This window comes from Urocampus carinirostris, chromosome 5 (genome assembly GCF_059441175.1).
Source record: "Urocampus carinirostris isolate Australia breed hairy pipefish chromosome 5, RoL_Ucar_1.0, whole genome shotgun sequence".
In the NCBI taxonomy this organism is placed as follows: Eukaryota; Metazoa; Chordata; class Actinopteri; order Syngnathiformes; family Syngnathidae; genus Urocampus; species Urocampus carinirostris.
In genome coordinates this window covers 871765-885168 of record NC_142353.1, presented here as the reverse complement: position 1 = coordinate 885168, position 13404 = coordinate 871765, and the positions used below count along the sequence as shown (strand labels likewise).

At 43.7% G+C, this 13404-nt stretch overlaps 1 pseudogene; it reads right to left on the bottom strand.

Moving 5' to 3' along the window:
• Positions 1-10662: 10662 nt before the first annotated feature.
• LOC148364940 (28S rRNA (uridine-N(3))-methyltransferase pseudogene) lies at positions 10663-11705 on the bottom strand (annotated as a pseudogene).
• Positions 11706-13404: the final 1699 nt, after the last annotated feature.

Genomic DNA, 13404 nt, shown 5'->3' with positions numbered 1-13404 from the left:
TCAATGGTTTCACTGCCAAGCCATGTATCATTTGCAAAGAAGTCGAACACAGTGCTCTCTCTCATTGCCGAGACAAAAACCTTTGCTTTCACTGCCATGCCCCAGGGCATTCTCGACGTGATTGTCCAGTGACGAAAGTTGTCCCGCTGCCTCAGGGAAACTAACTGATCTGCGCTCAGGGGAGAACAGTGCAGATCAACTGAGTATACCTCCCACCACTAATGTGAAGCCTGACATGCAAGATAATAAATCAATTTATGAGTTGTATAGCAACAAGATACCTCCATCGAAGAAGCTGATCTTTCAGGGGTTTCAGAGAATAGCGGAGACTGACGAACTGTTTTACACACCTGTACTTGTGCAAGAAGGCCCCACTTTCAGAGCGCTATTGGACAGCGGGTCGATGGCTTGTACAGTAAGTGAGGACACGGCTAAGTCCCTCCTGCAGCAATTCCCTGATATGATGAGTTACACGGCCGATGATTATGTCATTGTAGGCTGCGGTGGACACCAAGTTTCTCCCAGAGATATGTACGACATTCACGTCACAGTTTACGGGTGCCAAATGATAATACCAGTAATGGTTGTGCCAGGCCAGACCGAACAGATGATCCTTGGCAGCAATGCCATCAAATATATTTTGACTCAATTGAAAAGTACTGATGGCTACTGGAGATTAGTTTCCACTCCTGACAACGGTCTGTCCGATAACCACAGTCAATTCCTGTCAATGCTTTCTAACACAGAGAGATGGAGAGGTGACTGCATTCCAGACAAAGTAGGGACAATAAAAATCAAGAGTTGCGTGACGCTGAATCCACGGACCGAGTACGTTATTTGGGGCAAGTTACCTGAGTTGGCCGGGACGTCTGCGGGCAGCACAGTGGTCGTTGAGCCAACCCAATCAAAGGCTGGGCCCAGACAAGTCCTTGTCGGAAGAGTTGTTACTCCACTCTGGGGAGATGGATGGGTGCCTGTTAAAGTCTTTAATCCCACGGACAGAGTTGTGGTGCTGAGGAGAAACAGGAAAATTGCAGATGTGTCTCCTTGTATCGCAGCGGAAGACCTGCCCAATGCAGAGGAGGTCAAGTGCAACGTGCAGAGTGTACAGAGCAAAGAGGTCCGACCCAGGTCAGAAGAGGACATGATGCGTACATTGGAAGCTCTGGGACTGCAAGACATTGACCTGAAGTCATGTGAGGTTTCGCTGCAGTGTAAAGACAAGCTCCTCCATATCATCGAACAATTCGAGTCAATCTTCTCTCGCCATAAGATGGACTGTGGAGAGGCCAAAGAGTTTGTACATCGTATCCACCTTGTTGATGATAAGCCATTCCGTCTACCCTACAGACGTATACCACCAAGTCAGTATGAAAAACTGAGGACGACTCTGAACGAGATGGAAGAGAAAGGAATTATTCAGAAGTCAACTAGCGACTATGCATCTGCGCTTGTTCTCATATGGAAGCGGAATGGAGAACTAAGGGTATGTACTGATTTCAGAAGGCTTAATGCAAGAACCATAAAGGATGCCTACCCACTACCGCATCAAGCTGATGCTTTGGCCGCACTTGGGGGAAATGCCTTTTTCTCCACAATGGATCTGACGTCAGGCTACTACAATGTCCCCTTGCACCCTGACAACAAAAAGTACACGGCATTCTCCTCACCATTCGGCCTTCACGAGTACAACCGGCTCCCTCAGGGACTTTGCAACAGCCCAGCAACATTTATGAGGATGATGATGTCAATATTTGGTGATCAGAATTTCATGAGCTTATTATGTTACCTCGACGATCTGATGGTGTTTGCCCCCACAGAGGAAGTTGCACTCCAACGCCTGCAGATGGTGTTTACTCGCCTTAAGGAACACAACCTCAAGCTCGCACCCAAAAAGTGTTTTTTCCTCAGACGGACTGTGAAATTTCTTGGGCATGTCATCAGTGAGGATGGAATTCGGACTGACCCCGAGAAAGTGAGAGCGATAAATGACGTACAAGTCGCTGATCTAATGGAGTCGGATGGCAAGACGCCATGCCCTAGTAAAATCAGATCTTTTCTAGGCATGGTGATGTATTTCCAAAGCTTCATTGAAGCATGTTCTGCGAAGGCAAAACCTCTGTTCAGGCTCACATCTGAATCTGGTGACAAGCAAAAGCGCAAGAGAGCCCGCAAGAAAGGTCAAGTGAAGCTGGCGCCTGCAGATTGGTCAGATGCATGCCAGAACGCCTTTGAAACACTGAAGCACGACCTCGTGACTGGTGTCACTCTGGCCCACCCAGATTTTGATGCGCCGTTTATTCTGGCTGTCGACGCATCCTTTGATGGGATTGGAGCAGTCCTGTCACAGCTGCCACCTGGTGGAAAAGTAGCCAGACCAGTCGCCTTTGCAAGTAAGACGCTCTCTCGCTCCCAGCTCAACTACCCTGCACACAGGCTCGAATTTCTTGCCTTGAAATGGGCGGTATGTGATAAATTCAGCCATTGGTTGAAAGGAAGACACTTTACCACGTGGACCGACAATAACCCACTGACATACATTTTGACCAAACTAAGACTTGATGCGTGTGAACAGCGGTGGGTAGCGAAGCTAGCTGCATACAATTTTGACCTGAAGTACATTCCTGGCCCAAAGAACATCGTAGCCGACGCTCTGAGCCGTGAGCCATTTGTACGGTCATGTGTGGGTCATCGCCTTGTTACCGAGCCCTATACCTCGCTCTTGGACCAAGTCAACGGGGTGAACAACAGTACTGTGCAAGAGGTGTTCAGAGTATCCAACAATTGTCACGCTGTTGTAGACGAGAGTGCTGGGACATCAGACGAGTCAGTAAAAAGGGCAATTCCATCAGGCTCCAATGGTTCTGTGACATCGGAAGAAGTTGCTGCTGTCCTCAGTGCTCAGTCCACTGGTGGCGTGGGTCAAGTGATGGGAACAGATGCCAACTTCAATCTTATGCAGAAGGGAGATCAGTCAACGGCACTCCCACAGAGTCAGCTTGTTGGTTTACAAGAACAGGACAACACAATAAGCAGAACCATGTACTTTGTGCATAGACACAAGAGACCTATCAGGCGTGAGAGAGCTGTCGAGTCGTCTAGTGTGATGAAACTACTGAAGCATTGGAGCAGACTCACCATACAGAATGGCATGCTCTACAAAATAAGGAAAGATCCTCACATGGCCAAGAAAATCTTCCAGTTTGTGGTGCCTGATTCATTGAAACAGAAAGTCCTTCAAGGTTTACATGACTCAGCAGGTCACCAAGGCCAGAACCGTACTTTGTCTCTGGTGAGGCAACGATTCTTCTGGAATGGCATGGAACGTGATGTTGTGAATTATGTCAAATCCTGTCAGCGTTGTGTAGTAGGGAAAACACCGGAACCACACAACCGTGCACCACTCAAGAACATAGTCACCTCTGAGCCTATGGAGTTGGTCTGTATAGACTTTTGGACTGCTGAGCAAGAGAACAAGTCTGTAGATGTCCTTGTCGTAACTGATCATTTCTCCAAGATGGCGCACGCCTTCCCTTGCAGAAATCAAACCGCCAAACAAGTTGCTCGCCGTCTGTGGCAGGATTTCTTCCTTGTCTATGGTTTCCCACGGCGTATCCACTCTGATCAGGGAGCTAATTTTGAGAGCAAACTGATCAAAGAGCTTCTAGAGATGGCAGGGGTGCAGAAATCACATACGACTCCGTACCACCCCATGGGAAATGGTATCGCAGAACGATTCAACCAAACATTGGGAGATATGATCAGAACCCTTCCCCCTCAGCCCAAAGCAAAGTGGCCACAAATGCTGCAGCAGCTCACATTCTGCTATAACTGCACAGAGCATGAGACAACAGGGTTTGCACCGTTTTACCTAGTGTTTGGTAGGATCCCTCGTCTCCCTGTCGATGTCATGTTTCAACATGCTAATACCAATGACGCTGTTGTCAGCTACTCTGACTTTGTACGCCATCTGAAGAAAGATCTACATGAAGCTGCTCAGATTGTACAGAGGAATACTCTCAGAGAACAGACTCGTCATGCCAAGCTGTACAACCGTAGGGCCAAAGGATCACCTCTCGTCGTGGGAGACCGGGTGTTGATCGCCAACAGAGGTGTCCCAGGGAAACGCAAAGTTGCAGACAAGTGGGAGTCGACCCCGTATGAAGTCATATCAGTCAAGCCTGATATCAATGTCTATAGAGTCAAGGATTGTCTGACGGGCAAAGAAAAGGTAGTTCACAGGAATTTGCTGCTCTCTGTTAGCTTCTTGCCCTTAGAGGATGATCTGGCCAGCGAATCTGAACACTCAGAGTCTGACGCCGCTATGCATGGAAGTGATGTATGCCCTGATTTACCTGACGCGGTTGAAGACACTGATGTCCGTACAGTAAACTGGGTGATACAGGCAGGTGAAGAGCAAGTTCATCCAGAGGTAGAGGATAACTCACTAGACAGCAGATCTGATGCCCATTCCGACTCTCGCAGTGTTGATACATCCAGTCGAGGAAGTCAGCACATCCCCGAACAAGATGTTGACCATACTTCAAGTGACAATACGGAAATCCCATCACAGTGCTCTGAAAATATGATCCCTTTGGGTATGGGTCTCCCAGACGAGACCCCATTGAACACTGACCATCCGGACGCAGACTCCCCTGATACTGACTGTTTAGACTTGACTGTCCCAGACCTTCAAGCTCAGGTTAATTGTGCTCAACCTGACCGTTATGGTCTTAGGGTCCGCCAGTCCATCAGGCCTCCTAGTCGTCTAATTTGTCAGATGAATGACCAGTTGGTAGGTGACAGTCCTCTGTCCGTAATATCTGCTAGTTCCTAGTTTAAGTTCAGTAGAGATGCACTTTCAGTTTGAGTAACAAAGCTTGAGTAAGAAACAAGAATTGTGCCTATGTGAGCACTTACAACTACAGGAACAATGTTTGATATTTCAGAGATGTAACAGGCATCTTTGAGTCTGTGCTTAGTTAGGAGTTTGATCGCCTCCTTTCTTTTCACACTCCTTTTTGGGAGAGTTTTAGAACTGACATGCACTTCAGTTTGTTCCTGGTAATACTGTACCAGTTTTCGTGTCCTCTTTTTCATCAGTATTTGCCTTTTTGGCATGTGATTTTTTTTTCTGTTTAGTGTAGCACTCCCATATTTAGCAGAATTTCAGGGGGGTGTATGTAACGGGTGTAATAATAACTTTTATTTTATTGAAATTCCTGCTAAAATATGTGTATAGTTTTTGGTAAATGTCCTGCAATGCTGAGTTCAACAGTGCCATCTGCTGGTATGGGGTGGGGTTTGGTTTTGGCTTCTAACATGTGACCAGGAGGCGGGGTTTGTTGTCAGTTTTACCAGAGTACTACAAAGAGATCAAAGAGATCAAACCCAGCAGAAAAAGCTAATGTTGTGACTCATCCATTTGCAGAACTGTAATAATAAAAACCTCATCATCCAGTCCAGCGTGAATGTGGATCTTTGGTGGGACACGTACAACGCGGTTACATATATATATATATATATATATATATATATATATATATATATATATATATATTTCTTTTTTTTTTTGAATTATTTTATTATTTTATTTTATTATTATTATTATTATGGACTGGGCAATTAAGGAAAAAACACTGAACCGTGTGTACTGTAAGATCTAACATCCAGTTGGATCCGCCCATCTCTGTCTGTCCTTCACCCCCACATACACCCCCCCTCCGGAGGAAACAAAGCCTATACAACAAAGACAGTTAAAACATCTTCTTTGTTCCTTTATCTCTTTGTTTTCTTTGTCCTCACTGTAAAATGTGGAACTGGAGTCATCCAATTTTGTTGTCACAATATATCCCATGTTGTAACAATGACAATAAAAGTATATTCTATTATATTCTATTCTACTTTATTCTATTATTTTTTAGACCTGCAAAGCTCTGAACCCGCGAACATGGAACCACGAAGTAGCGACCCCCCTTTAAAAATGCTTAATTTTTTTTATTTATTTTTTTTTAAATTATTTTACTCTATTATTATTTCCTAGACCTGCGAAGCTCTGAACCCGCGAAGTATTATAATTATTTTTTTTTAAATGATTTTATTATTAGGATTTTTTAGACCTGCGAAGCTCTGAATCCGCGAACATGGAACCACGAACTAGCGACACCCCTTCAAAAGTGCTTAAAAAAAAAAAAATCCCCCCCCAAAAAATATATTTTTTAAATTATTGTACTTCATTATTATTTTTTAGGCCCGCGAAGCTCTGAATCCGGGAACGTCGAAGCGCGAAGTAGCGAGGTCCCACTGTATAAATAAATCTGACCTGACTTGACTTTAAAATATTCACATAAGCATGTTCAATCAGGTGTTCTTCCAAACTACACTAGGGCAAAATAAAAATGTCACATAAGAAATGGTTCAAAGAAATTTTATTCGAAGTGAAACACAAAAAAACATTTGGATGCATGAAAAAATGTTGGGATTTTTTTATCATTAAATTTTGATACTTAATAAAAAATAAACAATAACATTTTTATATTAAATTTTAAATTAGTATTGCTGGAGTGAAGGGATGATATTCTCAGTGGGATTTCTGGCATCTTGTTTCCGTTAATTCTCTGCAAATCAGGTTTGTAGTCAGTTGTAGCTACTCGGAGCAGTTCCTTTACGAGTGTGTCTGTCAAAATGGACCGATGCTTTGATTTCACATGTTTCAAGGTAGAAAACAAGGACTCGCAGACATAGGTTGATGAGAACATTGACAGCAGTTTGAGAGCGGCTTTTTTTACACATGGGTATTTTTCAGTCGGCACAGTTCTCCAAAACATAACAGGGCCTTCTTTCAAAAGAGATTTCAGTCTTTTATCTTCACGTAGCTCAATCAACTCCAGTTCAGTAGCTGCCTCATCAGTGACAAGCAGGGATTTCAGGCAGTCAGTCTCTGCATTAAAAGGGTCGATGAAGAAAGTGATCTGTGGTCGTTTCTACTGCAGGCCCTCAAACCGCGAAGTAAAGTTCCCGTGCAGATTCACAAGCAGTCTCACATACTGCGCTGTATTCATTTTATTGGCAGCCTTGTGCTGTGAGCTACGCAAAGAAGGAAAGTGGGATAAATTGCCGTTTTGAGTCCACTCTAAAAACCTTCAACTTGTTGAGAAAAGTAAATACACTTTGTGCTAGATCAGGACGTGTTTAATTCCCCCTACAGATCCAGGTTTAGTTTATCCAAGTGTGAAAGCATGTCCACTAAAAAAGCCAAATCCATAAGCCAGTTGGGGTCTGAAATGAAGGGGTATGTTTTTTTCTGCCATAAACAATTTTACTGCCTCCAAGAGTTCCAAAAAGCACGAAAACACTACCTCTTGAGTGCCATCTCACAGCACAGTACAGAGGCAGGTCAACAGGCAAGTCTGCGACAAGTTCAGCAATGAGATTTTTTAACTGCCGGTGATTAAGAGCGTGCGTACAGATGTAGTAGTTCACAATCTCCATCACAGGTTTCATGACATTGTCTAAATTCAGTGTTTTGGACACAAGTTGCTCCCGGTGGATGATGCAATGGAAATTGAAAATTCGTGGAATGTGTTATCGCTCTTGCATCGGCCCATAAGACCGTTAACAGAATCAATCATCAATGGTGCTCCATCTGTGGCTATTGCGGTGAGTTTTTCTAAACACAAGTTCACTTTTTTGAATACTTCAGTATTTGCTTCTTTTACGTCAATGCCGCGAGTTCTGTCTTTTAAGGACACATATTGAGAAACTCTTCTTTAGGGCCCGGTCACACAGCCGTTTACGTCTGAATCACGGCCAGAAATGTCTGCCTGTGAAGCAGACGCTGTTGGACGCTTTGAGATCGCCAAACAGACGAGATACAGCAGTGCTTTACACGCGGTCGGGAATTCACACGCGGTTGGCAGCACGAAAAAGTTTTGCGCTGCTCAAAACTTTAGGGTCCGGTCACCAAGCCTTCACGGGTGTATTGAGGCTGAATCACGGCCAGAAATTTCTGCCCGTGAAGCAGACGATGTTGGACGCTTTGAGATCGCCATATAGACGAGATACAGCAGTGCTTTACACGCGGTCGGAAATTCACACGCGGTTGGCTGCGCGAAAAAGTTTTGCGCTGCTCAAAACTTTAGACCACGTGTTAACCGCGGGTGGCACACGAGGTAATGACGCGGAAATTACGTGCTCTGGCCGCGGCCAGGGCGTGGTTACACATGGGTAGGACGCGAAATTTCAGCGGGTAATCGTGGGTGGAGCACGGTCATAGCATGATCTGCGCCTGTATCGCGGTGTTATTACGTAAAATTAGCGTGTTACGCGTGTGACGGTCAAACGCCTTTCTCCGCGTATATACAGCGCGATTTGCCAAGCACACGTAAGTTGTGCTCGAGACGTCAAGGGGTGGACATGGATCCCCGTCACCGTAGTGACCTCGTCTTAATCCATTTTTATTTCTTGACATTTCTTTTCATTTCATAACAAGATAATAAAATAAAAATGAAAAACTATTACAATAATAACATATTGGCTTCTTTGGTGCCATAGCTTGAAATCTTGATCTTCACGGGACTGTGTCTTGAGCGGTTATGATTTCTACAGCCCGGTGTTATGCCGAGAAATGCATCCCTGCCGAGATTTGCATCCCCTCGCTACTACAACCACTTTTACCTCGTTTTATCTCACTTTTAGGGAATGTAATGGCGAACATATAACCAAATCCACTTCGTCTTGCATTTGTTGGGAATGTAATACAACATAAACCATTCCGTCTTTGTTTTTGTTGTGAACGTAATCGAACGGTAATTCATGTATATAAATCACTTTTGAGAACTGTTATGCACTCTACCGTAAAGATTATTATGCCGAAATAAGCTTTATGGTAGAGTGCACAACAGTTTCAATACGAGCGATTTGAATAGAAAAAGGCAAAATAAACATGTTACCTGCTCAAAAGTGCATTACCGTTCGATTACATTCACAACAAATACAAAGACGGAATGTTTTAAGTTCTATTACATTCCCAACAAATGCAAGACGAAGTGGTTTTGGTTATATGTTCGCCATTAAATTCCCTAAAAGTGAGATAAAAGAAGGTAAAAGTGGTTGTAGTAGCGGCAAGGATGCATTTCTCGGCATAACGCCGGCTCGGCAGCTTTTATACCCGTGGTCCACACGAGAAAATGACGCGGAAATGACGTGATGAGGAAGCGGAACAGTCGCCGGCGTCTGTTTTGCGGGCATACCTCCGATGAACAGCGGGTTGGCCAATTTTGCGCATTTTCCATCGCGGGCAACCACGGGCAAAAAAAACACGCAAAATTTTACCCGCTATACAGACGCAAACGGCTGTGTGACCGGGCCCTTAACCACGTAGTCCTCAAAAACCACCCGCACCAATATTGCAAACTGTGGTGTGTCCTGTATGTCGCATGACTCGTCCAATGCAACACTTAAAAAAGGACAGTTATTGGCTAGTGGTAACAGTTATCAGTTAGGGGTTACAGTTATATTTTAGGGGTGAAGAGTTAGGATTTAGGATTTATAGTTAGGGTTAGGCACATATTAAGGGTTAAGGTATTAAGGTAGGGTAACGGTTGGGGTAAGGGTTTAGGGTTAGTAGTTTGGGTTAGGGTTAGGGGGTTAAAGAGTTAGGCTTAGTATTAAGAGTCAGAGGGTAAAAACTCAAAACCTCAGCACGAAGAAAATTAGAAAGATGAGAAGGGGCTTCACAAGTGGTAATGGCTCTTCAACGATCACCAGGGTGAAATAGATTTAGAATTAGGTAACAGTACACAAAACATAGTGAACATAAATCAAAGAAAACAAGAGGTAATGTGTTGAAATTTGTCCAGAAGGTTCATGACAGCCTCAAGGTTCTAAAATTGTCCAAAAAGTCAGTGAAAGCAACGACACGTTGAGCATGTAAAATGGTCCAAAAAGTCCATGACAGCAACAACGGTCTCTGCCGGCTGGTCGATGCAGCCGTTGACATGCTTAAGGTCTAGATGCCGGTCCGCTAACTCGTCTCAAATCGCCCTTCTCCCTCGTATCACCACCAGCTAGGCAGTTGGAATAAAACGGCAAAAGAAAAGTATGATGTTGGCATCAATCAAAAGCTATCAAATAGAAGTGGGTCTTAAGTCTAGATTAGAAAAAAGTACCACTGATGTTGCAGATCTTATCTCCGTACGCAGAGCATTCCACAGCACCGAGGCCCGGATGGAGAATGCTCTCGAGCCTGCAGACTTCTTCTTGGCTCTTGGAGTCACAAATAGACTGGTATACTTTGAGCAGAGGCTCCGTGCAGGAACATAGGGGGAAACCAAATGATAGAGATAAGAGGGCACAAGTCCAGGGTTAGAGATTGTTCTCGGATATAAAATAATTCAGCTATTGCGCCACAACTTTTTCAAGTAATTTAGAAAGAAACGGTAATTACATAGGCTTACTGGATCAAGGTTGGGTTGTTTCAGTGTAGGTCTAATAACAGCGCATTTAAAAGCCGCTGGAAAAACACCTGAGGAGAGTGATATGAATATAATATCTTCAACTGAAAGTCCAAGTACCCCAAAAAGACCTTTGCCCGGCAAACCCAGAAGCAGGTCAATCGAGGAAGTAGTCGGTTTGGCCGTATTCACCTCATGTTTATGATTATCAAGTGACATCACAAATTGTCCTGCTGCCCTGGGTGGGACACGTGTTAAGGTAGTGGTCAAAAAGGACACTAGGACACGTCATGTCCAGATTCTGGTCGGCGTCTAAACTGGCCTCCAGGCCTTGCAGACCTCCGAAGACCACCAGGAGGTGCTTGAAGGGCGCCAACGTGGCTTCGTCGACACTTTTGCCCTTTTACGAGGTCCTGATGGTCAGATCGTAGCCGTCCTTGTGCGGACTCTCTGTAAACACAGCACTGAGAGAGAACGCAGGGCGGACACTGTAGCCCCAGTAAAGCCCTCCTTCTATTTTTGGCATTTATGGAGCCACCACCACACCTTTGTATGTTTTGTAGTCTTGTTTCTGTGACTCGTCGAGACGCACAGTCCATCCTGAAGCGGTTTGTCAATCTGGACCTCCTTCCTCATACCGCAGTTGACCAATGAACCTTTGCCAGGTTTTGCGGGCCTATTCGACGATGCCTTCGCGGTATTTGGATTCCTCGTCTATCCTCATATGATGTGGACTGTCCAAAGGGTTCAAGAGTCTTGCATAATGCAAGTCTTGATGCTTTGGGAAAAACATTTTGCGCAGGTACTGGGGACACTCCAGATATTGTAGTATTCTCGCCAGCTGAATGCAAGCTTGTCCTTTCTTCCCGATTCCTTTAAACTCGCCTTCCACACTCTTGACATCTTCGACTTCCTCATCAAACACGACAATTTCATCCACGCAGAAGATGACGCAGGCTTGATCGATTTGTCCCGCCAGGTAAGTTCGGAGTTGTGCCGACTGAGCGTTGTCCAGGACTAAGCCTGGCAGAGCCAAACTAACCGTGTAGACTTTATCTTCTTTTCTGAGACCCTCTCTTTTTCCTTCTTTGCGGAATTGATTGTTTTTTCTGGTTTTCCAACTGATCAACTTTGCCTCCTTTCTTTTCTTCTTCGCCTCCCGGAGAAACAGTTTCCTTTCTTCCAGTCTACACGATCCTCTGGCTTAGAGAAGTACGCGTTGTGTCGTTTCAAAGCAACCCCGGTAGACATACTTTCAAGAAGAAATGTCCTGTTTGTCTGTTTCCGTGTTTTTTCTTCTTTTTTTTTTAGAACTATCACGTCTTTATTAGTAGGCAAACCAACAGAACCAGCAAGGGATCAAATTAATCCAAGTTATGATTTTGGAAAATTGTTATAGAACAGTTAGAAGGATAAAAGGAATGCTCATTTGAATGTTATTTGGCGCTATTGTCAAAAAAGGAAATTATAATGTAAAGATGCATTATACAAGTCAACACAATTTAAAGAACTGCAACAGAACGAAAAGGGCAAAGGAAGCTCACATCCTGAAAATGTTAACACATGTCCTTAGTCCAACTGAGTTATGCAGAAGGATTGAACCTGGCTAGGGAATGTTTATTTGGAATGTTGCTAGGAATTGTTGTTAAGGCAGGTCTCTGTCATTGAAATTGGCAGAAAGGTTAGGGTTAAGTTTAGGGTTAGGGTTTGGTGGTGAGGTACACCATAAGAGTTAGTGTTAGAAGGTTATGGTTAGAGGCCCATGTTTTAATTTTAACTTAATTAATAATGTCCTTATCAACTTTATTGTCAGATACTGTATTCATGTATGCAAGCATATACGGTAATTTGTAATAACAGAGTAACGCCTCTTTTTTAGTGTTTGTAATCTGAGGGGGTAAATGAATTCCTTTATGAATAGAGTAACTAGTAATTGTGATAAATTACTGGGTTTTTTTCAGTAACACATCCAAAACTGTTGAAAACACAAATTCGAAAGTCAAAACTGCTCAAATAGTTCCTATCTTTTTAAAGGTGTGTGTTTTTAATAATAGTAAAGGAAAGACTGGAGAGAAGGTCTCCAACCTTGTTCACAGGGGCACCAAGGAGCCCTTTGAGGACAAATGAGGTGTCTGCAGACCTGTTCTTTAGATGCCCCACCAGTGCTGGGTCCATATCTTCTAGTAAAATGTTGGCTTGACTGAGTCAAATTAATCCTACTTTCTTTTTTCTTTCTTTCTTTCTAGTATTTTAATCTATTTTACTCTCTCTTTTTCTCTTTCTTACTTTTAACCACTAGTCCAGCCCCGTGAGTTTTTATTCTACCATGGGGACCCAATCGAAGATGAGTTTGACCTGGAATATAGCTAACCTGCATTGGCTCCCTGTTAGCTAAAGATGTGATTTTAAGGTTCCGTTGGTGTTATACAAAATCATGCTTGGACTTTCTCCCTCATATCTTCAGATTTAATTTTCCCCAATGTTTCGGTCTGGAGCCTTAGCTCTGAAAATGCTGGTCTACTACTACTCCCAAGAGCCAAGAAGAGAACTGCAGGTTCGAGAGCGTTCTCCATTCGGGCCCCAGTGTTGTGGAAAGCTTGGCTCCCGGAGTGTCGATCTGCAACCTCAGTGGAACTGTTTAAAGGCTTGAAACACTTATATTCTACAGTTTATGAAAGACCAATATTTCGTGTTGGCAAAATCTGTCTATTATTTGTTATTGCAACATCTGTTTCAGCCTGGTCATCCTGGAACTGGGATTAACTCATGTGCAGTTCCTTCTCACATTTTCTTCATGTTTCCCATGTTGAGGTTTTTGAGTTTTTCTTTTCCCTCATGTATGTTTTAAATGAAATGAAATGATCTGCATTTATATAGCGCTTTTCAAGTCAATGACTTCTCAAAGCGCTTTACATTGTGCTTCATATTTCCCAATAGCGGCCGTGATCTG